The 24774-nt window shown below is 43.9% G+C and overlaps 1 protein-coding gene across 2 annotated transcripts in view; it reads left to right on the top strand.

Moving 5' to 3' along the window:
* Positions 1-2152: 2152 nt before the first annotated feature.
* Positions 2153-24774, top strand: part of pkib (protein kinase (cAMP-dependent, catalytic) inhibitor beta) — a 175071-nt gene continuing 152449 nt past the window's right edge. Inside the window, exon 1 of one of the 2 annotated variants that reach the window (XM_073028516.1) lies at positions 2153-2419. The gene's annotated coding sequence lies outside the window, so the exon portion shown is untranslated. Of the gene's footprint in view, positions 2420-2690; positions 2713-24774 lie in introns of those variants that run through there. The other variant, XM_073028517.1, reaches the window with a different exon arrangement.

The following is a 24774-nucleotide window of genomic DNA, read 5'->3' as shown; positions in this document are numbered from 1 at the left end:
CAATCAGATTCTTTCCTCTCCAGCCCTTGACCTTTCTCACCTACCTGGCTTCACCAATGACATTCCAGTTCTCCTCCTTCCCTCCCACCACCTTTTAAAAAAAAAATTCTGTCATCTTCCCCTTTTCTTTCAGTCGAAAATGTCAACTGTTTATTCCCCTCCATAGATGCTGCCTGACCTGCTGAGTTCTTCCAGCATTTCGTGTGTGTTGTTTTGGATTTCCAACATCTGCAGACTTTTGAGTTTATAATTTGTCCTCCAAAGTTGCTGCCTGACCTGTTGGGTATCTTGGACAATTTTCTGCTTTTATTTCACACATATGCTAAAGTGTCAAGTAATTTACTGGATACATTTTTTGTAGCACAGATTTCTTCAGTTGCTTACCACATTTACTCATGCTGACGGACTGTCCCTGTCAATTGACGGAAGATCTCAGTTCTCGGGCAATTAGATACATAGCAAACCTACAGCACAATACAGGCCCTTCGGCCTACCTTAGAAATTACTAGGCTTACTCATAGCCCTCTATTTTTCTAAGCTCCATGTAGCGATCCAGGAGTCTCTTAAAATACCCTATTGTATCTGCCTCCACCACCAGCACTGGCAGCCCATTCCACGCACTCACCACTCTCTGAGTAAAAAACCTACTGCTGACATCTCCTCTGTACCTACTCCCAAGCACCATAAACCTGTGTCCTCTTGTGGCACCCATTTCAGCCCTGGGAAAAAGCCTCTGACTATCCACACAATCAATACGAACATATTCTTTTGGAAATGTTGCCAGCAGCTATCTGATATAATTAAACTGGATACGGTGGGATAGTGCATACTGATCTGATGAAAATGGAGCTGTTGTTTTATTTCAAAGCCCCATTTAAAGGCAAATGCCTTTAAACCAGTATTATATACCCATAGAATACATAAAAGCAAGGATGTAATGTTGAGGCTTTGTAAGGCACTGGTGAGGCCTCACTTGGAGAATTGTGAGCAGCTTTTGGCTCCTTATCTAAGAAAGAATATACTGAAACTGGAGAGGGTTCAAAGGAGGTTTACAAAAATGATTCCAGGATTGAATGGCTTGTCATATGAAGAGCGTTTGATGGCTCTGGGCCTGTATTCACTGGAATTCAGAAAAAAAGTCATTGAAACCTATCGAATGGTGAAAGGCCCTGATTGAGTGCATGTGGATGTTCCCTGTGGTGGGAGAGTCTAGGACCAGAGGACACAGCCTCAGAATAGAGGGGGCATCCTTTTAGAACGGAGATGAGGAGGAATTTCTTTAGCCAGGCTGTGGTGAATCCGTGGAATTCTTTGCTACAGACAGCTGTGGAGGCCAAGTCATTGTATATATTTAAGCCTGATGAAGGGTCTCGGCCCGAAACTTCGACTGTACTTCTCCCTGTAGATGCTGCCTGGCCTGCTGCGTTCCACCGGCATTTTGTGTGTGTTGCTTGATATTCAAGGCAGAGGTTGATGGTTTCTGGAGTGGTCAGGGCACGAAGGGATACAGGGAGAAGGCAGGAGACTGGGGCTGAGAGGGAAATTGGATCAGCATGATGTAATGGTGGAGCAAACTCGATGGGCCAAATGGTTTAATTCTGCTCCTGCATCTTAAGGTCTTATGGAGGTCTAATAAAAAAAAACACTATTTCCCATTTATGTCGCTGCCAATGGCCCATGAAGATGACACGTGTGTTTTATCAGCATTTTGGGGGAGAAAAGTGAAAATGTCGGGGTGCACAAATTTATACGTAAACCTTTAAAAAAGTGAGCCCCAAGATCTGCAGGGAGTAACCATGCACACAGCCGGAGGTCTCCATTAAAAGTCATAACTTTCGACAAAGGTTAGCAGAAGAACCCCCCCCCCCCACACCCCCAGAAGGGTCTCTCGAGGGGTGGCGTTCGGAGAGTTGCAGGAAGCTGAGCGCTCGGTTGAAAATCCCAGTTCCGCTCATTGTATCGTATTTGGCAACATTCACCGAATCCGAATACACGGAGCATTGTTGTGGGCCCGACCACCTCCGCCAGACAGTAGGGGTGGCGACGGGCGACGTGACTCTGATCGGAGCACCTTGGGTCTCTTTGCGAACAGCAGCCCAAATGCCTGCGCATGCACGCGCCCAGTGGGGCAAAAAGAGAGCCGCTTGCTGCTCAAGTGGTGATAAATATGCCCGGCGGCAGCTACACGCCTTCCCGCCTCCCCCCTCCAGCAGGGCGACGATACCGACGGCAAAGCCTCTGTCTTGGTACCCGCTACATTGTGTCAGGAGTGAAACCTTGCAGAGGATGACGCGGTATCGATGTGTGAATTGCGAAGGGGGGATTCCTGCCTGCTCTGTGATTTGATCGGCTTCCCATATCTTTTCAGTTCATAAAAGATTCCCCCCCCCCCTCCTCTTCCTGATTTTAACTCACTCGGGTAAGCGAAGTCAGCCACATATTTTTTTATTAATAATTTTATACTAAACTTGTGGAGAATTGCATCCAGGGTATTTAATGTGTCAGGATTAGGAAACATACTATTGATGTGAACTATTTTGCTCCTCGGTTTCAAAAGCGACCTTCCCCTCTCGGAAGACGCCTTTTTTTCCGGTTATTTCAGGCGAAATGGTGTCAGTTTACGAATCAAGGACAATGTCGTCTTGTTCCTAGTAATTTAACAGTAGAACGACGAGTCAACAAACTGTAATCAAACGCCGGTGGGGCAGCTAGGTAAAGTAATTGTAGAAATACGGGCGTGGAGGTTTCTTTTGTAAGGTAGGACTGATGTAAGGATAAGCGATTTTCTTTGTATTGGTTTAAATCTTTCTCTGCTATACATTAGTGCGACGGTGCAAGAAATCGAGCCAACTATTTTTTTTGGAGCTCCTGGTAGAATCGCCAGTTGTTACCTGATATTCGCAAAGATTTTTAATCATGTGATTGGCTTGACCTGGAGACTGTGTGTTGCTGTATTGAATGGCAAATTGGTGGGGATTTATTTGGCGTCCGCCAGGCTAGAAACACGCTGCCCTCCTTTCCGATTCAGTTTTGCAATGTTCTGCTCCAGTGCTTTGTTTCTGCCTGATTTTAATTAACACTTTTTCAGAGGCATTTTAAATGCGTTTTCCTGAGCAGCGTGCACGGCGGCATGTAATGAACCCACCCCGCCGTGGAAGATTCCCGATTTTTGATCGCCTTTAGGTAGTTGTTATTTGACCTCGCCTCTGTTTTATACGGAGAATATGAAAAATCAAGCCATTCCTTATCTACAACTCTTCAATCAAAACTGAAACTAGGTCTGGCTGGGTGGCAGCCGTTCTGGGAATTTCCAGACAGCTGATGTGCTGGAAGAGTCAGTCAGTCAGTCCCTTCTCCCCACCCACCACCCTTCTCCCTAAAGAAATGGAAATGTTTCGCCTTGGCAAAATATTCCCCCGAAACAGGCGTGGACGGAGACGGCACAGCTCCGTCAGTAGCGCTTGACAATGATACCCAATCGCGCAGTTTCTTGCAACCGTTTGACCAGCAGTGAGGACCGTGTTTATACCATATCCACGGGGTCGTTTAGAGATATTTCGCAGAGGTGAATGCAATGTCGAGGTTTCCCCAACAGTAGTGAAAACGGTCATGATGGCTATAATCTCGCTTGCGACCTTGTGCTGTGGTGATCTTTCCTTCTGGACTATTAGGAAAGTTCTAAATCTATATGTTGCCCGTCTCTAATCATTCCATTTTTTAAAAAAAAATGAAAGTTTCCGAAGAAGCCTCATTTTGTGTCTTTTTTTTACTGGTTCCATTTAATATCGGAGAATGTATACAGTATACAACCTGGAATTCTTCCTCTTCACAGACACCCACAAAACAGAAGAAAAACCTCAAAGAATGAATGACAAGGAAAGAAGAACTTAAGAACCCCCCAAAAAGCCCCCTGCCCCCCTCCCACGTGCAAGCAGCATCAACCGCCCCCCAAATTATTCTAGCAGAAAGCATCCGCGCTCCCACCACCCACTGTACTAGCCCAGCAAAGCCCCAACAGAGAGACCGTGGTCTGTGGTCTATCAGAAATTAACTGTTCATCCCAACAGTTTTCAGTTCGCAGTAAGTGGGGAATTAGTTTAAATTTAAAATGCTTTAGGCGTGAACTTGGCATCAGTTTGAGGTGTGATGCAGAACACCCTGGAAGATATAAACATGAAAAAAAAACCCACTGTAAATACTCAACAGGTCAGAAAGCATCATTGAACAGACAATTGATCTACCCATGCAGATGGAAACCACCCCGGACTGTTTGACCTCTATGATAATCTCGTTCCACAATGGATATCTGCAGTGCAGTTGTGATGAAAGGTCAGCCATCTAAATCCATCCCCACAGACGCTGCCCGAACTGCAGAGTATCCTCAGCTTATTTTTTGTTATTTCCAATGCCATTGAGAATGTTGCTTGCGATACTCATCCCCCCACTGGGAATATTTAAAACAGAGATTGATAGATTCTTGGTTAATCAGGTCAAGGGCAAGGTAGAAGGTACAAGAGCCTCAGGACTCACACGACCAGGTTTGGGAACAGTTACTACCCCTCAACCATCAGGCTTTTGAACAGAGGGGATAACTACACTCATGCTATTTCTGGTGTTCCCACCACCGATGGTCTCACTTTAAAGATTCTTTATCCTGCTATTTCGTGCTCATTATTTTTTTTGCTATTTATTTATATTTGCTCAGTTTGTTCTCCATTGATCCTGTTTACAGCTACTGTTCTATAGATTTGCTAAATATGCCCGCAGAGAAAAGATTCTCGGGTTGTATGTGGTGACGGATATGTACTTCAATGAATTTAACTTTGAACGTTTTGAACTTTGAAGGGATACGGGGAGAAGGCAGGAGGTTGAGGCTGAGAGGGAAAATGGGTCAGCCATGATGAAATGGTGGAACAGACTCGATGGGCCAAATGGCCTAATTCTGCTCCTGTATCTTGTGGTCAGTATGGATAGGAAGTGAGGGAAGCGACTTTATGAATAGGAATCTCCTCTTGGTGCTTGTCTTTGTGTGATGGTTGAGCCAGTAGACTCAGAGGAGGGAAAGAAATGGTTGGCATTTTGGGTCAGTGGGAAGTATTCAAGATAAATACCCGCAGGGTTCCCAGCAGACAAATCAGTTTCCTTGCCTCTAGGAATGTTGTTCGACCTGCAGCGTTTTCCTCCGACAGTTCCTTTTATTTGCTTCAGAATCTAACATTTATTTATTTTATTTTTATTTCAAGATACAGCATGGTGATAGGCCCTTCCGGCCCAATTGATGTACACCGACCAATTATCTATTTGCTTATTAAGGTGCAGCGTAGTAACAGGCACTTCCGGCCCAGCAACCCCCACCCCTCTCGGTCTAACCCGAGCATAATAATGGGACAAATTAACCTAGCAACCGGTGCGTCTTTGGACTGTGGGAGGAAACCGGAGCACCCGGAGGAAACCCACATGCTCACGGGGAGAATGTACAAATTCTTTACAGGCAGCAGCGGGAATTGAACCTGGGACTACCGTGCTGCCTAATGGCACCCATGTGATCATTCAAACCACTAGCCCTTGCGATTTGGGTTGCTGGAGTACCGAGAGGAAACTCACATGGTCACGGGGAGAACGCGCCAACTCCCTCCAGGCAGCAGTGGGAATTGAACCTGGGTCACTGGCACTGTAATAGTTTTACAGTAACCACTACACTATCATAATCTCCACTCTCCTTATTCCCTCAGTATACATTTCCCCTTTTAGTTTTACAGGTCACAAAGTTGTGGGTTCATTTTATTCGTTCACTGTGTCAGTCCAGAGGCTTTTTAGATGAAAGCTTTGCCTCACCCAACTGTTGCTTCCCTTGTGTTATTTTTTGTTCTATCTACTTATTTATTTACACTGTAGGATTTCATGTCAGCTCCTAAATAAATCTAGTTGACTTGCATCCATCTTTGGCATCCAGCTTGTAACCCTTAACCACATCAATCCTGTTGACCTTTATTGAAGGGGCATCGATGATTTACCTTGCAACTAGGTAGGTCTCTCACCTGTTACCTAGGTAGTCCTTTCCTCATGACTTTAAACGGTTCTCAGAACAGAATAACTAGTTTCTCAGAGCTGACTCCAAACAGTTTTGTTTTTAAAATGCTTTCAGTTAAGGGGAGGAGAGAACTTCTTCACTCTGAGGGTGGTGAGAGTGTGGAGCGAGCTGCCAGCGCAATTTCAATTTCACCGTTTGAGAGAAGTTTGGATAGGTACATGGATGGGTTGGGTTATGGTCTGGGTGCAGGGAGTAAGCAGTTTAAATGGGTTGGCATGGACTAGATGGGCTGAAGGGAGTTTTCTATGACTCCAGGAATTTAATGTCCTGAATTGTTTTTCGGTGGACCCTTTTTTAATGTGCTCTTGAACATACTTAAGTCAATTTCTTTCTATTATTTCCTAATGGAGCACTATGTTATATCTTTCCATAATATCCGCAGAGTGCAGTGGAACACTTTACGCTATCAAATTTTGCATTTATAAACTTAGTTTAATAAAAAAACATAGTTTTGAGAGAGATTCATATAAACTTCCTATAATCAGATCTTCAGTCAAATTTCAAATTGAGGAAATGGCAATGTTACTTCTGCCACTCTGATTAATGGAGTTACTAAGGAAACAAAGGAGATGCGTATTTTGGAATGAGAATATCTTTTTCTTCTAGAAAAAGTCAAAACTATAAATGGAAATACCTAGGCAATAGTGCAGACAAATTGATCCTTCTAAATAGGACTTTTTGTTTTGAGAATGGTATCCATTAATAGTTCAATCGTTCCATTTAATATCAAAGAATGTATACAATATACGACCTGAAATTCTTACTCTTCAGAGACGTCCACAAAAACAGAAGTGTACCCTAAAGAATGAGTGACAGTAAAAATGTTAGAACCCCAAAAGCCCCCTCCACACCCAGGCAACGGCAAAGCAATGGCTCTCCCCTGCCCTCACCACGTCATTCAGTATGATCCAGACAAAGCAAGAGTGTATATTCAGGAATCCTGAGTTCAGCTGTGTCGATTGAAGAATGGCAAGATGAGGTAGACGGCCTGATTTTGTTCTCAATCTGGTGAATAGCATGGAGGATCTGGAGGAGAGAGGTCCCAGTCTGATTCCAAGCTCTGTTCGTCACCTTTAGCAGAGTGAAAAGGATGAGTCAGAGAAGGTATGGCCACCATTTCACTCTCCCCCTACCATCTATCCCTTTCTTCCTGTCCACTTTCCTTTTTGCTGTCTTGTTATCGAGTTCTCCGCTGACAGACTATTCATATGAAAAAGACCAAGATGAGCAAGGAAGTGGAAGATACTGGATGTAGTACAGAATCAGAATCAGGTTTAATTGATAAAGTATGTAAAAGGGTTAATTGAATTGAATGATCTTTATTGTCATTATACATAGGTACAATGAAACTCTGTTTGGCCTCCTCTCAGGCAATTAAATAAAGCGGTAGATAAAAACAAGACAGTAATAGAAAAACAGTATGAAATAGATAAGTAGCAGAGAATAAGTTACAGCAGCACCAGAATATCACAGTAATGCACAAAGTGCCGTTAGTGCGAGTATTTGAGTCCTTGTGTGTGCTCACAGTTTCAGTCATTGCTCTGTGGGAGTGGTGTGATGGAGGCCACAGCTCTGGGGTAGAAGCTGTTCCTCACTCTATTTGTTCTGATTTTTAGTGTCCTGAACCTTTTGCTGGATGGCAGCAGGTCAAACAGGGAGTGGCCAGGGTGTGTGGTGTCTCTGGTTATGCTGATTGCTTTCCTCCTGAGTCTGCTGGAATAGATGGTGTCCAGTCCTGGGAGCTCCATCCCGACATTCGCTGGGCCGCCTTCACCACGCGATGCAGGTCTTGTCGCTCAGCGGCTGTGCAGCTGGCATACCACACTGTGACGCTGTTGGTCAGGATGGTGTTAATTATACTCTCAAACAAACACATTAGCTAAACAATAGCAGCCTGTTCTTTCTGAAAGAAACCGCTGATGATCAACAGATGTGCTAAGCCATGCTGAGCCATACTTCTTCTCAGAGTTAGACAGTGTTTCAAGGTCTTTGTTTCTTTCTGCAGTCATGCACAGAGATAAGACCACTCCGGCCTGTCTGTGGATCAGGCCATTATGCCTGTTCTGTAATTTGTCTCTCAGTACTGTCAAGCAATAGATAAGTCTGACTCCAGCTTGGTATGTGTAGGGGGTATTTGAATGACTGTATCCATTCTGTAAGGGGAATTGTGAGCTAGCTGGTGGACCGGGCGGGAACAGTCACAGACCGTTCCTGTTTGTGCGACCAGCTGAGTAAGCCCCGGGTGCTTTGAATAAAGCATTTGTACTTATATGGTCTCTGAGTGACTTTATCCGGATTCGACTTCCACAGAATATCACCAGCATATATCGTGAAATTTGTTGTCTTTGCGGCAGCAGTACAATGCCTCCTTCCTGATGGTAGCAAAGAGAACAAAAGATTTATTCTTTTATTTTATTTATTAAGATGAGTGCAGAAAAGGCCCTTCTCCACTCCCCCCACCCCGATTTAATCCCGGCCTAATTTTGAGACAATTTACAATGACCAATTAACCTACCAGCCAGTACGTCTTTAGACTGTGGGAGGAAACCAGAGCACCCGGAGGAAACCCACGTGGTCACGGGGAGAACGTACAAACTCTTAGCAGGCAGCGGTGGGAATTGAACCCAGATCACTGGAACTATAAAGCATTGTGCAACCACTCCGCCTCCGTGATGCCCCCGGCACGACCTGCCTGTGTGTGACGGGGTGGGGTTCCTTAGTGACGGGTGCCGCCCTTTTGAGTCGTCACCCCTTGAGGATGTCCTGGGTACTGCAGAAAGCATAGTCGTCCAGCAAAGAGATGCTGTGGGGCCAATATTCTGTCTCCTGTGCTTTATTCACTTCCTTACCAGTCGGGGGAATGTATTTATAACAAGCACACAAAGTAGTGCCATTTGTACATCTGGCCAGCTTTCTTTCCCAACAATGCTGAGAAATTTCGACATCAGGAAAGAAGACAGAAACAGCTTTTGACTGGATAGGTTGGTGACTTGATGACTTAAGTCACAGTGAGCGATCAAACTGTTGGATAGAACAGTTAGAATACAGCAAATGCCCACCCCTATTGAATTGAATTGACTTTATTACTTACATCCTTTAAATACACGAGGAGTAAAAATCTTTATGTTACGTCTCCGTCTAAATGTGCAATGTGCAATTTATAGTAAGTTGTAATAAATAGTATGTACAACAGGACAGTGAATATAACATAGAAATACAGTTGTGTCAGCGTGAGTTAATCAATCTGATGGCCTGGTGGAAGAAGCTGTCCCGGAGCCTGTTGGTCCTGGCTTTTATGCTGCGGTACCGTTTCCCGGATGGCAGCAGCTGGAACAGTTTGTGGTTGGGGTGACTTGGGTCCCCAATGATCCTTCAGGCCTTTTTTACACACCTGTCTTTGTAAATGTCCTGAATAGTGGGAAGTTCACGTCTACAGGTGCGCTGGGCTGTCGGCACCACACTCTGCAGAGTCCTGGAATTGAGGGAAGTGCAGTTCCCATACCAGGCAGTGACGCAGCCGGTCAGCCAGTCATTGTGCCCCAGTAGAAAGTCCTTAGGGCCCATACCAAACTTCTTCAGCAGTCTGAGGTGAAAGAGGCACTGTTTATTAGAATAAAGAAGATAATTGGGCAACGTCTGGAGTCACTGAATTGCTGTTTTTTTGGCTATATTTTATATTTCCAATCTGTCAAGGAAAACACTACACTGAAAGGGTTTGTTCTGTGTGTCTCTTCACAGCCAAGATCCATTCAGATGATTTTCATATCAATATTTCCCCTCAGATTGCTTTTGACATAATTGCATTGGTAGCAAAAATTTGCAGAGGTGGGAATAACAGACTGTCACAAGGAATAATAGAAGGAAGGATTGAACAACATTCCCCTCAACTATATCTAGTAAACTAGGAGAAACGGCAGACTATGAGCAGCGGGTGGGAAGATGCGTTTATTGAGCTTTAGCATTGTTTTGAACCCAAATCTGCTTTGTACATGGACACAAATGTGTAATTACTTCAAACTAGTTGGAATTCAGTGAGATGGTATATGCAAGCATTATTGTAGAGAGCAGTCACTTTTTGTATCTTTTTTGATCTATAGGATAGAGGTTCTTGGTAATACTGTGGTGCTATTACAGGTTCCTGTATACTATGAGTAAATGAGAGGATGTGTTCTTATAATCACCGAACTCTTACTCCAAGAAGTAATTTGTCCTTATACACAGGACTGTGCAAAAGTCTCGGGCGCATACTTGTAGCTAGGGTCACTAAGACTTTTGCACAGTCCTGTATTTGTCAACGTGGAGCTGAGGGTGAGTTTGTAAATCTGGCGAGAGCAAAGGATGTTGAGAAGTGCCGTGGGTGGGGCGTGGAGCAGGTGGCAGAGACAGAGTGCCAAGGGTGGGGGGGGGGGTGGCACTCCCAGCCCTGAGATACCAGGCAAGATCATTTGATTCCAAACAATTGGCTTATTGATCATTACAGGATGTCTCTCTGGTGCTTCCCACTCCCTCCCCTCTCTCCCTTTTCCTATATTCCCAACCATGATTCCCCTCTCCCTGCCCCTTCCCATTCTCGGTCCACAGCAGAGACCCATATCAGAATCAGGTTTATCATCACTCACACATGTCATGAAATTTGTCTTTTTTTGTGGCAGCAGAGTAGTGCAATACATAAAATTACTACAGTACTGTGCAAAAGTCTTAGGCCCTTGAGCTATATATAGTATATGTGCTGTATCTGGAGTTGAAGTGAAAGGGAAAGTTACATGTGTAAGACAAGGAAGCAGAAACAATGTTGACATATATTAATTAATTTCTTCAATTGATAGTTAAGACTCAGTGCGATAAGGGGTGGGTGTGATTGTTTGAATGTGCGTCATTTGCTAAGGATACCCTTTTTTTTAGATACAGCATCTTCCAACAATGTGACACTGTCAGTTGAAAGATAAACCACGGGATGTAACAATTTCAGATGTCTATTACTGATTATCATCGTCTGACAAATGAGTATTGTTGATTTATAAAGTCTTGTGGAAACTCAAAGTGGGCCCAATGTTGTTACTATCCCCTGACCTGCAAGTTCATCCCAACAGACTCTGAAGCCTGACATTTGTTTCAAACGCATTCAAATTTAAAATTATCTGACTCTGAGAAAGTTCAATAGTAAAATCTTTATATAAATTTGACAAATTCCCATTTTTATCTGTTATTCCTACAGAACAAATTTGTTTGCTAAACTCTTGTTGCTGTTCCTTGGATGAGTAAGCTGGTGGACCCTCTAGTTATCTACCTCAGCTGTTTTGAACTTGGGGATCTTCAGCCTCTCGGGTGGGAACTGGTTCTCTTTCCACCAGCATTATATCACCACAAGTAAAACTTCAGCCACACTTCCCAGTAAAGTACTTCAGAGAAAGGCGGTACGGTTGCAAGGAATTCCAGAAATGTATTTCTTGGAAAATATTGACTCCTTGGCATGGTTGAAAGCTCCAGAGTGAATTGTTAGGAATTAGGAAGTGATGTTTCGATGAATTGCCTACCATTCCAATTTGTTGGCCCCTTACAGGACTTTTAGTCTCACAAAGAAGAGGAAACATGGTGGCCTCTGCAAGCTTGTCAAAAAGTGTTGCAACTTTAAGAAAAATTCAAGTCAAGTTTATTGTCATTTAACTGTACACATTGTTATGATCTGGCAACAATGCATACAGAATTGAAACAGGTTTTTTTAATAAACAAATTAAACATTCATTTAAACTCAGCTTAACAACAAATGAAAAGTAAACAAATGACTAACTTAACCGGAAGTTAACCGTATATACAGCAACTCGAACAGTTCTTAAAGCGATAAATGCAAACACAGTTTTTAAAAGTGGTAAATGCAAGAGTCCAAATGATTTACACAGTCAATTAGGAGAGACTTTCCTGAAGTAACGAATTTTTTGATGATGTGACGTTACTGCTGATCCCAGCCGAAATATGCCTTGCCCGAAGGATTTACGAGGAAGGAAATAAAACCGGCTTAAAAGAACTGACCTTTTCCTTGGCAAATAATGCTGCGCCCAACCCTTTCTGCCCTTACAAGACAGGGGTTATCCCGGATGCAGGTTACTAATTCCTTGAACAAAGATCCAATAAGGTTGACCCTGTATTACTGTCGACAACACCAACCTTACTTGATCCTTCGGGTTCCCGCACTTGGGTAGTTCTTCACTATCCAATACTTAGACTTTAAAATTAAATCGAAGATACATTAAACATAACTGGCAGTGATTTTCAAAACTGCCGGCACAACTTACAGTAGAAAGTAAAACTCCGCTTTAAAATGAAACTGCGTCATGAAACCAAATGTGCAGCATAACGGAGTAACTGATGACTTAAATGACATCTCAACACTAAAAACTCCTACGTCACAGCAGGCTTTCCCATTTATACCTGTTGGAACAGGTCATCACGTGACCTCAAACTGGCGGGAAAATTACATCATGTGACCTCACACTGGCCGGAAATTACATCACCCCACCATCACAAGACCATTATGTCATGCTCACCAGATACTCAATTACATCATGGTCATAAGACAGTCACAAGATACCCACGGGGTATATAACAACATGCATACCATTAAACGAGACAATGTTTCTCTAAACTAGAGTAGTACACATAACTCGCATAACAGGAAATAACATGAAAGTAAGGATGGATTACACATAAATAAACTAAAGTGTATAAATTAAATATTGTAAAGTACTGAACCAGTGACATTTTGAATGCAATACGGCAGGGAGTTCAGAAGCCTAATGGCCTGAGGGAAGAAACTGTTTCCCATCCTGACCATCTTGTCTTTATGAATTGGAGACTTCTGCCTGATGGTAGAAAGTCAAAGAGGATGCTGGATAGATGGGTGGGAATCCTTGATAATACTAAAGGCGCTGCATATGCAATGGTCTTGTTAAGTGTCCCCGATGAATGGTAGGGAGACCCCTATGATCCTCATGGCCGTTCTCACAGGGGATTTCTGGTTCAATGCTTGGTTGATCCTGTACCAGGTGGAGATGCAACTGGTCAGGATGCTCTCAATGGTCCTCCTATAAAATGCAGTTAAGAAGTGGACGGAGGTGGTGGGGGAGGCCTTGCTTTCCTCAGTCTCACAGGAAATTGGAGCATGGTGTTCAGAGGGATTTTAATGTAAATGGAGTGATTTGTTCTTGTACATAACCTCTTCAACCTGGGAAGGGGGCAGTTCAACCTCCCTTTATTCCCTGTGATTTTCTTTCTCCAAACAATTCCTTCTTGGATTGAAAGAACTGCACGTGAAATCCCTCTCCGATCTCTGTGCTCCCAAATTTATAGATCATTCTCCAGCTGCCCTGTTGTGTATATAATGTTTCAGACGTGTTTGAGTAATGTTGTAAATATGTCGTTGCTGAAGCATTCTTGATCATTTAAATAACTCATTACGGGTTATACATACAAATAAAGCATATGTCACCACGCTCCCACGAGATACATGCGAACTAAGTAAATACGAACTAAGGTTTGCATTTCTTGGCTCTCTTGCTTTCCTTTGAATTAGCTTAATGTTTCTTAGTTACAAAGCTTAACATGCATGGCCACTTTTGAGGAAGAAGCTATCCCATTGTTGAGAGCAGCAGCATCCAATCTGACCACAGGAGATTTTATTTTTCATTCCTTAGTTGTTCAACTAGCTATTAACCACTGTGGTTCACACTGTTCATGATTGTCCTTCAAACATAATGTCCTTCAACGAGACTTCTTATTTCTGTACATCATTTCCTTCTCCATTAATTCCATTCCCCATTGTTTGAGACCTAATGTTACTGATGTGTCTGTATTTCAAAGATGAGGTATTGTCTTCTGAAGATCATGAATGTCTTTCTTCTTTATTCCTCTCTGCACTTTGTGCTTGCCACTTCTTTAGCATTTGTCTGTTTTTTATGAGGTTGCCAAGTTGCCAACTCGATGCTCAACCCAGCATGGATGGGAAGCGTGCAAAGAGCCCCCGGCCGATTTGAACCCGGGACCACTCGCCTCAAAGTCCAGTGCTGATGCCACTACACCACCAGCTGGCTATGTCTGTCTTGATTCCCTTTACAATGATCCATCTAGAACAAAATTGAGTAGATAATAAATGGCACAAAATCTTGAAAGTGGGTTATATTAATCAATTACTAATGCTTTAGTTTGCTTGCAGCTGAGCAGGAGATAATATTTTGAAAATATACCACCTTACAAAACCATTCTCTGTGCAAATAAAATAATGTGTTGTTCAAAGAAAATTTCCTTTAATTAGTGTCATCAATTCTTTCCCGTCAAGACACCCATACATCAGTTTTTAAAGGAAATATAGGCAAATTCCAATAGTTACATTGATTTTTCTCTTGTAATTTTTTAACCAATAATTTTGCACTATTGACATGATGTCATAGTTAAATACAACTCTGAGCAGCCATTAAAGTGAGAAATTCCACTGGTTAAATAATTGGCAGAGACATTATTAATTGCCCCTTCACTTCAATAGCAATCAAAGTTAGACATTAACACAAGTTCTCCCTTGTGTTTCCCCTTAAGCATTTCACCTTTCACCCATGACCTCTAGTTGTAGTTTCACTCAACCTCAGTGGGGGGGGAAAAGCTGCTTACATTTACCCTATCTATTCCCCTTATATTTCTGTATACCAGCAAATCTCCCCTCAGTCTTCTATGTTCTAGGGTTTACAGTCCAATCCTGTTCAATCTTTCTCTATAACTCAGGTTCTCAAGTCCTGGCAACATTCTTGTCATTTTGCTGTGCACTCTTTCAATCTTATTTACATCTTTCCTGTAGGTAGATGGCCAAAACTACACCTGATACTCCAAGTTAGGTCTCACCAATGGCTCATACAACATCAACATAACACCCCATCTCCTGTACTCAGTACACTAATGAAGGCCAATGTGCCAAACACTTTCTTTATGATCCTATCTATCTGCGATGCCACTTTCAATGAATTGTAGAACTGAATTCCCAGTTCCCTCTGTTTTAGCACACTCTTCAGTGCCCTACCACTCACCATGTAAGAACTATCGTGGTTGGTCCTCCCAAAGTACAATTCTTGTCTGCATTTAGAGTCCATCTGCCATTTTTCAACCTAGTTTTCCAGCTGGTCCAGATCCCACTGCAAGCTTTGATAGTCTTCCTTGCTGTCCATACACCCCGATTCTTGGTGTCATCCACAAATTTGCTGATCCCATTTACTGCATTATCATTTAGATCATTGATATGGATGTCAAACGACAGTGGACCCAGCACTAATCCTTGTAGCATAGGCCTCCAGCCAGAGAAGCAACCCTCTACTACCACCCTCTGGCTTCTCCCTCAAAGCCAATCTAATCTACTACCTCATCTTGAATGACAAGGGACTGAACCTTCTTGACCAACCTCCCATGCGGGACCTTGTCATAGGCCTCAGGACTACCCCTTAGTAATAATGATCACTTAGGCACAGAGATGATCTGAATTTCCTGACAAGTATCTTATATTGGCTCGGTTCACCAGTGTGTGAATGTACACAACTGACTTGCTGTGTGCACACCTACTAAACCCCCTTGACCCTTAAAGAATAGAAAGGGTAATACCCAGGAAAAAGTCCATGCTGGCCAGGTATTCCTCATGGTCACAATGTGATCACCGATGTCGGGTCCTTAGTGTACACGATGGGTGGTCTCCAGAGTGTTGGCACTGTCTGTGCTCCCCAAATCTTTCATTTTTGTTCTTTCCCTTGTCAGATCAATCTGTGTTGCTGTAGTTTCATTGGCTCAGTTTGACTGCCCTGAATTGGTTCTCACTGGATCTAGCCCAAGGCTACAAGAGGTATTGTTTTATGGCCTTCGCCTTCAACATCGAGCCCTGGGTGACCTTTTGTTGTATTCAACTCTGACTGGTTCACACCAGAGCACTCAGGCAATGGGCCCAGGTGATGAGATTAGTCCTGAAATCCTGCCACTTTATACAATAGATAGTTTATTTGAGATTGATCTTGAGTTTAGCAGATTGTTAGCAGGAACACCTTGTGACCATGTTCAATTGCATGGATTAAGTTACCCCAGAGCCAGAATCAGTTCATCAAACAGTTCACAAAATGGCGGCTGCAAGGATAGTCTCACAAAATGGCCTCCTCTATTCCTGTTTATTGATTGTAGTTCTTTCTGGCCAACGCCTTGCTAAAGTCCATGTAGGCAACATCCACTGCCTTGTCTTCATCCACTCTCCTGATAACTTCCTCAAAAAACTCTGCAAGATCTGTCAGACAAGACCTACTATGCACAAAGCCATGCTGACCATCCCTAATCAGCCACTGCCTATCCAAATATTTATGTATTTGGCCCTTGGAATACCTGCCAATGACCTCCCCACTTTTGATATCAGGCTCACCAGCCTTTAATTTCCTGGCTTATTCTTGGAGCCTTTTTTAAACAGCGGAATAATATTAGCTATTCTACAATCCTGCAGCACCTCATCTGTGGCTTTACTGGGGGACCTGCAGTTTCTGCAGTAGCCTCCCACAGGGTCTGAGGGAACACCTCGTAGGGCACTAGGGATTTATCCATCCTCATTTGCCTCAAGATTGCAAACACCCCTTCCTCTGTGATCTGTACCTTGCTGTTGCATTGCCTCACTTCTGTAGACTCTGTGTCCATCTCCCAAGTAAATACAGATGCAAAAAATACATTTTAAGATCTTCCCCCATCTCTTTTGCTGCATGCATAGATTACCATTCTGATCTTCCAGAGGGTCAATTTTGTCCCTTGCAATCCTTTTGCCTAATGTATCTGTGAAGCCCTTAAGATTCTTTTACTTGTCTGGAGACTAGAGCAACCTCGTGTCCTTTTAATCCTCCTGATTTCTTCGTCAAGTGTTCTCTTGTATTTCTTATTCTCCTCAAGTACCCCATTTGTTCCCACACGCTCAGCACCGCCTTTGTCTTACCAAGTGCTTTAATATCTCTTGAAAGCCAGGGTTCTTTAAACCTGTTTCTCTTGCTTTTTATTCTGATAAGAACAAACTCTATACTCGCAAAATTTCTGTTTTGAAAGCCTCCCACTTACCAAGTACACATTTGCCAAAAATACAATTTGAACCAATCCACACTTGACAGATCCTTTTTCCTGATACCATGAGAGTTGGTATTTCTCCAATTTGGAATCTCAACCCAAGGACCAGGCTTATCCTTTTCTGTAATTACTGATTAAGGAAATTTTCCTGAACACATCTGGCAAACTCTTTCCCATCCAGCCTAAGTTCCACTTTAATTGTCGATCAACCATTCATAAATACAGCCAAATGAAGCAGCTTTACTCCAGGGCCAAGGTACAAAACACTGTACCAATAGTCATACACAGAACACGTCACACATAGCACATATAAGCCTCCTCCACTGTCGTGATGAGGTCACATTTGGGTTGGAGGAACAACACTTTGTATTCCGTTTGGGTAGCCTCCAACTTGGTGACATGAACATCAATTTCTCAAACTTCCAGTAATAGATAGATAGATAGATACTTTATTCATCCCCATGGGGAAATTCAACATTTTTTCCAATGTCCCATACACTTATTGTAGCAAAACTAATTACATACAATACTTAACTCAGTAAAAATATGATATGCATCTAAATCACTCTCTCAAAAAGCATTAATAATAGCTTTTAAAAGGTTCTTAAGTAGTTTACTTAAATGCCCCCCAACCCCCCTCCTTTGCCATTTCCCATCCCCTTTTCCCTCTCTCACTCGATCTCCTTGCCCGCCCATCATTTCCTCTGGTGCTCCTCCCCCCCCGGCTTATTCTTTCTTCCATGGCCTTCTGCCTCTTTCACCAATCAGCTTCCCAGCTCTTTACTTCATTCTTCCCCCTAGAAGTTTCACCTATCACCTAGTGTTTATCGTTCCCTTCCCCCGCCCCCCACCTTTTAAATCTACTCCCTAGCCTCTTTTTCTCCAGTCCTGCCAGAAGGTTTCGGCCTGAAACGTCGACTGCTCTTTTCCATAAATGCTGCCTGGCCTGCTGAGTTCCTCCAGCACGCAAGCACATGTAAAGTAGAAGTAAAATACATTCACACACAAAAAAAAATCCAAGTCCCTGAGTCCATGAATGTTGCCGCAGTTCTACAGTCGAACACCATACGGCTTGTCTTCTGCCGTGAAAACTGGGGCCTACTACGTCAACTCAGGCCTTGGAGAGGCGACACTAATCCCAGTTTAGAAGCTGCACCACACCACCTCCAGCACTCTGATGGAGGGCACCGACTCCAATGCCTCTCTCCTGGGCAGCTCTAAACAGGTGACACCGCCTCTTTGGGCCTTGTCCTCACTCTGACCCATCCCATACAGCTCCCCACCGTCTGCCCCCTGCCGTCCGCCGACAAGTCAGTGAATCGGACTTGGCATTTCACATTAATGGTGCCCGACAGCGGTCTTACGATCACAAGAAAAGCGACTAAGACAATCACCCGCTGTTGGGCCTCACCCCACCTCTGCTCACCGACCTCTCTGACGCAGCAGCTTGATCTGCGCCGAGTCCAGCTCCCTCAGATTCCCCGCCATCGAGCAGCTCATTGATGGCACAGGCCTGTCGTTCTTTAAGTTCTTAATCTCCAGCAGGGCTTGGTGATCGTAAAAATAAATGTTTACAAAAGACAGTAACACCTTTGGCTGATCCTGTAGAAGCTGCTGCGACCTCCATCTTACAGAAAGCCCTTTCACAGTAGGGGAATCCAAGTCAATTTGTGCACATTTAAAATCATATATTGTAATCATATCGGGTAGATGGAGCTCGTCAGCCTGGGAAGGCAGTCCATCTGAGAGAGGGAAAACTCTGATTTCAAACCTCCGCTGCCTTGCGGCCGTACCCACTCATGGGAGAGGCTTCGGGAGTGAACCCTGAGGACAAATCCGGAGCTGGAGTCCCTAAGGCAGTCCGACGTTGCCTTCAATCTCGTTCTGGCAACTCCTGCGACAACACTGGTGCCAAGCTGTATCGGCCCTTGCCCTTCCCTTGGCCAACATCAGTGGCGTGGAGAGGGGAGACTTGCTGCTTGGGCAACTGCTGGTCTCCCATACAACCTGGCCCAGTCCTACGTCCTGGCAACCATTCCAGGTGCAGATCCATGGTCACACGAGACTAACGGATGCCACCATACTGTTACAACCTCGTATTTCATGCAACAGTCTGCAATCTCTCTATGAAGTTGCTCCTCCAAATCCTGTGGACTGTTGTGTGGTCTATAATATAATCCCATTGACGAGGTCACACGTTTCTTATTCCTCATTTCTACATATATAGCCTCAATAGATGAGCTCTCCAGTCTGTCTTGACTTGGTACTGCCGTGACATTTTTCATGACGAGTAACACTACGCCCCCCCTAAATCCCTCCCACCCTATCGAATCTAAAACAACAGAACCCCCAAAAGTTGAGCTGCCAGTCCTGCCCCTCCTGTAACCAAGTCTCACTAATGGCTACAATGTCATAGCTCCACGTGCTGACCCATTCCCTGAGCACATCTGCCGTTCCTGCACTACTTCTTGCAATGAAATATATGCAGCTCAGAACATTCGTCCCGCCATGCTCAACCTTCTGATTCCTGACTCTGTCGTGAGGCTTAACGACATCTTTCCCCACAACCACTCCACTATCTGCTCTGGTGCTAGCCTACAAAGTACCCAGGACATCTTCAGGAAGCGGTGTCTCAGAATGGCAGTGTCCATTATCAAGGACCTCCAGCACCCAGGGCATGCCCTTTTCTCACTGTTACCATCAGGTAGGTGGTACAGAAGCCTGAAGGCACACACTCAGCGATTCAGGAACAACTTCTTTCCCTCTGCCATCCGATTCCTAAATGGGCATTGAACCTGTGAACACTACCTCACTTCCTTTTACTATATACTAGTTCTGTTTTTTGCATGATTTTTAATCTATTCAATATACATATACTGTATAAAATATACTGAATAAGATTTATTTATTATTTTACTTTTTTTTCTTCTATATTATGTATTGAACTACACTGCTAAGTTAACAAGTTTCATGTCACATAATAAACTTGATTCTGATTCTGCTGCTCTGGTTCTCGTCCCCCTGCAGCTCTAGTTTAACCGCCCTGGGCAGCATCAGCAAACCTTCCCGCTAGGATATTCGTCCCCTCCAGTTCAGGTGCAATCTGTCCCTTCTGTTCAGGTCTCACCTTCCATGGAAGAGAGCCCAATGATCCAAAGATCTGAAGGTCCCGCCACTGCACCAACTCCTTATTCACGTGTTAATGACCATAACCTGTTCACCTAACCAGTAAATCCCCTGTCATTGCATCTCACCTCTTCTCACCCTTCCCCTCTGAGCCACAGAACCAGATTCAGTGTCAGAGACCAGACTGCTGTGGTTTCCTCTGCAAGTCATTCTGCCCCCTCTCAAAACAGTAGCCAAAGCAGTATACCTATTGCTGAGGGGAATGGCCACTGGGGTACGCTGCACTGGCTGCCTGTTTCCCCTCTTGACAGTTACCTAGTTACCTGTGTCCTGCACCTTGAGTGTAACTACCTCCCTGTGTGTCCTGTCCAAATGATCCGGAGTTCATCCAGTTCCAGCTCCAACTCCTTAACACGGTCTGTTAGAACTTGCAGTTGGGTTCACTTCTTGCATTCCCTGCCTTCCCACATCCCGCAGGTGATGCATTCCACTATCCCGTCTGACATCCCCACTGCTCTAAATGTGCACTGAAATAAAGAAAGAATAAATGATGAAAAAAGAATCTACACCTATCTTTGTATGTTTTACAAACTTTGCAACAAAGCCATCAGTTCTGTCATCCAAGTCATTGACATACAATGTCAAAAAAATTGGTCCCAGTGCAGACCTCTGTGGAATACCGCTAGACAACAGCCAGCCAGAAAAGTCTCACTTTATTCCCACTCTTTGCCTCCTGCCAATCAACCACTCCTTTATCCATGGTGGTAACTTTCCTGTAATGCTGTAAGCAGCCTCGTGTGGCACCTTGTCAAAGGCCTTCCGAAAATCCAGGTACACAACCTCAACCAATTCTCCTTTGTCTATCCTGCTTGTTATTTCTTCAAAGAATTCCAATAGATTTTTCAGGCAAGATTTTCCCTTGAGGAAACCATGCTGACTTTGGTCTATTTTATCATGTGCTTCCAAATACCCTGAAACCACGTCCTTAACAATCAACTTTGCAAATACCCTTATCACGTTTGTTAAATGGCAATTGACAATTTGTACCCCACAGTTCCTGAGACATTGAATTGGGCATAATTAGGCACTTTGCAAGAAGCAATAAAAAGACATGTTGAAGCCGAGTGACTAGTGGTGAGAGTGGGCAGTTGAGGCTTTGGTTCATCGAGACTTTGACAAGAAGGCAGGTAGTTTTGAGGAAGTTGAAAGGCTATAGAAGGGCAAAAGTGGGAGAATGGGCAAAGAAGTAGCAGGTGGAATACAGTGTCGGGAAGTGTCTGGTCAGGGACTTGGCTAGGAAAAATAAAAAGGTAGATTATTTTCTAAGTGGAGAGAAAATTAGAAAATCTGCGGTCAAGGGATCTTGGGAGTCCTTGTGCAAAATTCCCTGAAGGTTAATTTGCAGGTTGAATCTGTGGAGAAGAAGGCAAATGCAATGTTAGCATTCATTCCAAGAGGTTTGGAATATCAGAGCAAGGATGTAATTCTGAGGTTTTATAAAGTACCGGTGAGACCTCACTTGGAGGACTGTGAGCAGTTTCGAGCCCCTTATCTTAGAAAGGATGTGCTGACACTGGAGGGGTTTCAAGAAAATGATTCCAGGATTGAACGGCTTGTCAAATGAAGAACATTTGATGGCTCTGGGCCTCCGTTCACTAGAATTCATAAGCATGAGGGGGTGATCATATTGGAACCTATCGAATGGTGAAAGGCCTTGACAGAGTGGACGTGGAGAAGATGTTTGCTATGGGGGGAGAGTGTAGGACCAGAGGACACAGCCTCAGAATGAAGGGATGTCCTTTTAGAATGGAGATGAGGAGGAATTTCTTCAGCCAGAGAGCGGTGAATCTGTGGAATGTATTGCTACCGTTAGCAGTGGAGGCCAAGTCTTTATATATATTTAAGAGAGCGGTCGATAGATTCTTGATTAGTCAGGGCATGAAGGGATATGGGGGTGAAGGCAGAAGGCGGAAAAGAAAAATGGATCAGCCATGATGAAATGGAGGAGCGGACTTGATGGGGTTAATTCTGCTCCTACACCTTAAGGTCCTATTCAATTCTTGAAGCAACCAGGGGAAAATGTGGGGGGGGGGGATTTTCGGGCAATGGGTGGATGGAGTGGGTTGACAAGGGGAAAGAAACGGGATGGTAAGGGGTTAGGGTCAGTGTTGGGGGAACTAGGTAGATCAGGAGGAGAGAGGAAAGTGAGGGACAGGGAACAGTTGTAGGTTTTGTTACTCTTTATTGGGAGGGGTCCCGTGGAATGATCTACCAGCTGGATTGCTGTCAGTTTTCTCCAGTGACTGCATGAGGGCTCGTGCAGAGTGTCAATGCTAGCAATCGCCGATCAGGGTTCGATCCCACCGCTCTCTTGTAAGGAGTTTGTATGATCCTCTGGGTTTCCTCCCACATGCCAAAGACTGACTTTGGGCTAGTAAGTTGTGGGCATTCGATGTTGGCACCAGAAACATCATGACACTTGTAGGCTGCCCAGCATAACCCCCACAGATTTGATTTGATGCAAATGAGGCATTTTAATGTGTTTTGATATCCATGTGACAAATAAACTTTATCTGTATGACTCAAGGGGTAGGAGGAACGTACGTATGTGAAAGCTGGACTACAAAAGAAGAAAATAGAGGAGGGGAAAGTTCCATTTGAATCCTAAGGGAGGATCATGTATCAATCTGCATACATAATTTGTTTATTTCACTGAGTAATCACACATACACGACCCATAATTGAACCTGTGGATTGTGTACTGTATCTAAGCACAAATGAACTGTGTGAAAAATTAAAATTATGATCTTGGGATTGGCTTTGTTAGTCCAACGTACTTCAAAATATCAAAACATACTGTGAAAGCATGTTTGCATCAATGGCCAGCACAGTCTGTGGAGGTGTCATTGGGTACATTTAAAGTGGAGGTTGATAGGCTCTTGATTAGTAAGGGCATCAAAGGGAGAAGGCAAGAGGGACATAAATCAATCAGCAATAGCAATAGCAATAGACAGTAGGTGCAGGAGTAGGCCATTCGGCCCTTCTAGCCAGCACCGCCATTCAATGTGATCATGGCTGATCATACACAATCAGTACCCCGTTCCTGCCCTCTCCCCATATCCCTTGACCCTGCTATCTATAAGAGCTCTATCTAACTCTCTCTTGAAAGCATCCAGAGACTTGGCCTCCACTGCTTTCTGGGGCAGAGCATTCCACATATCCACCACTCTCTGGGTGAAAAAGTTTTTCTGCTTCTCTGTTCTAAATGGCCTACCCCTTATTCTTAAACTGTGGCCTCTAGTTCTGGACTCACCCATCAGTGGGAACATGCTTCCTGCCTCCAGCGTGTCCAATCCCTTAATAATCTTATATGTTTCAATCAGATCTCCTCTCATCCTTCTAAATTCCAGTGTATTCAAGCCCAGTCGCTCCAATCTTTCAACATATGACAGTCCCGCCATTCCGGGAATTAACCTTGTGAACCTACGCTGTACTCCCTCAATAGCAAGGATGTCCTTCCTCAAATTTGGAGACCAAAACTGCACACAATACTCCAGGTGGGGTCTCACCAGGGCCCTGTACAGCTGCAGAAGGACCTCTTTACTCCTATACTCAATTCCTCTTGTTATAAAGGCCAGCATGCAATTAGCTTTCTTCACTGCCTGCTGTACCTGTATGCTTGCTTTCATTGACTGATGTACAAGCACACCTAGATCTCATTGTACTTTCCCTTTTCCTAACTTGACTCCATTTAGATAGTAATCTGCCTTCCTGTTCTTGCCACCAAAGTGGATAACCTCACATTTATCCACATTAAACTGCATCTGGCATACATTCGCCCACTCACCTAGCCTGTCCAAGTCACCCTGCATTCTCATAACATCCTCCTGACATTTCACACTGCCACCCAGCTTTGTGTCATCAGCAAATTTTAACTTTTTTTACTTTTAGTCCCTTCATTTAAATCATTAATGTATATTGTAAACAGCTGCGGTCCCAGCACCGAACCTTGCGGTACCCCACTGGTCACAGCTTGCCATTCCGAAAGGGACCCGTTAATCGCTATTCTTTGTTTCCTGTCAGCCAGCCAATTTTCAATCCATGTCAGTACTCTGCCCCCAATACCATGTGCCTTAATTTTGCCCATTAATCTCCTATGTGGGACTTTATCAAAAGCTTTCTGAAAGTCCAGGTACACTACATCCACTGGCTCTCCCTTGTCCATTTTCATAGTTACGCAGAAGATTAGTCAAGCATGATTTTCCCTTCGTAAATCCATGCTGACTCGGACTGATCCTTCTACTGCTATCCAAATGTGTCGTAATTTCCTCTTTTATAATTGACTCCAGCATCTTTCCCACCACTGACGTCAGGCTAACCGGTCTATAATTCCCTGTTTTCTCTCTCTCTCCTTTCTTGAAAAGTGGGACAACATTATCCACTCTCCAATC

The sequence above is a fragment of the Hemitrygon akajei genome, chromosome 24, assembly GCF_048418815.1.
Source record: "Hemitrygon akajei chromosome 24, sHemAka1.3, whole genome shotgun sequence".
Lineage (NCBI taxonomy): Eukaryota > Metazoa > Chordata > Chondrichthyes > Myliobatiformes > Dasyatidae > Hemitrygon > Hemitrygon akajei.
Note: the sequence above shows the minus strand (reverse complement) of the source record. Positions and strands in the feature narration are given on the sequence as shown.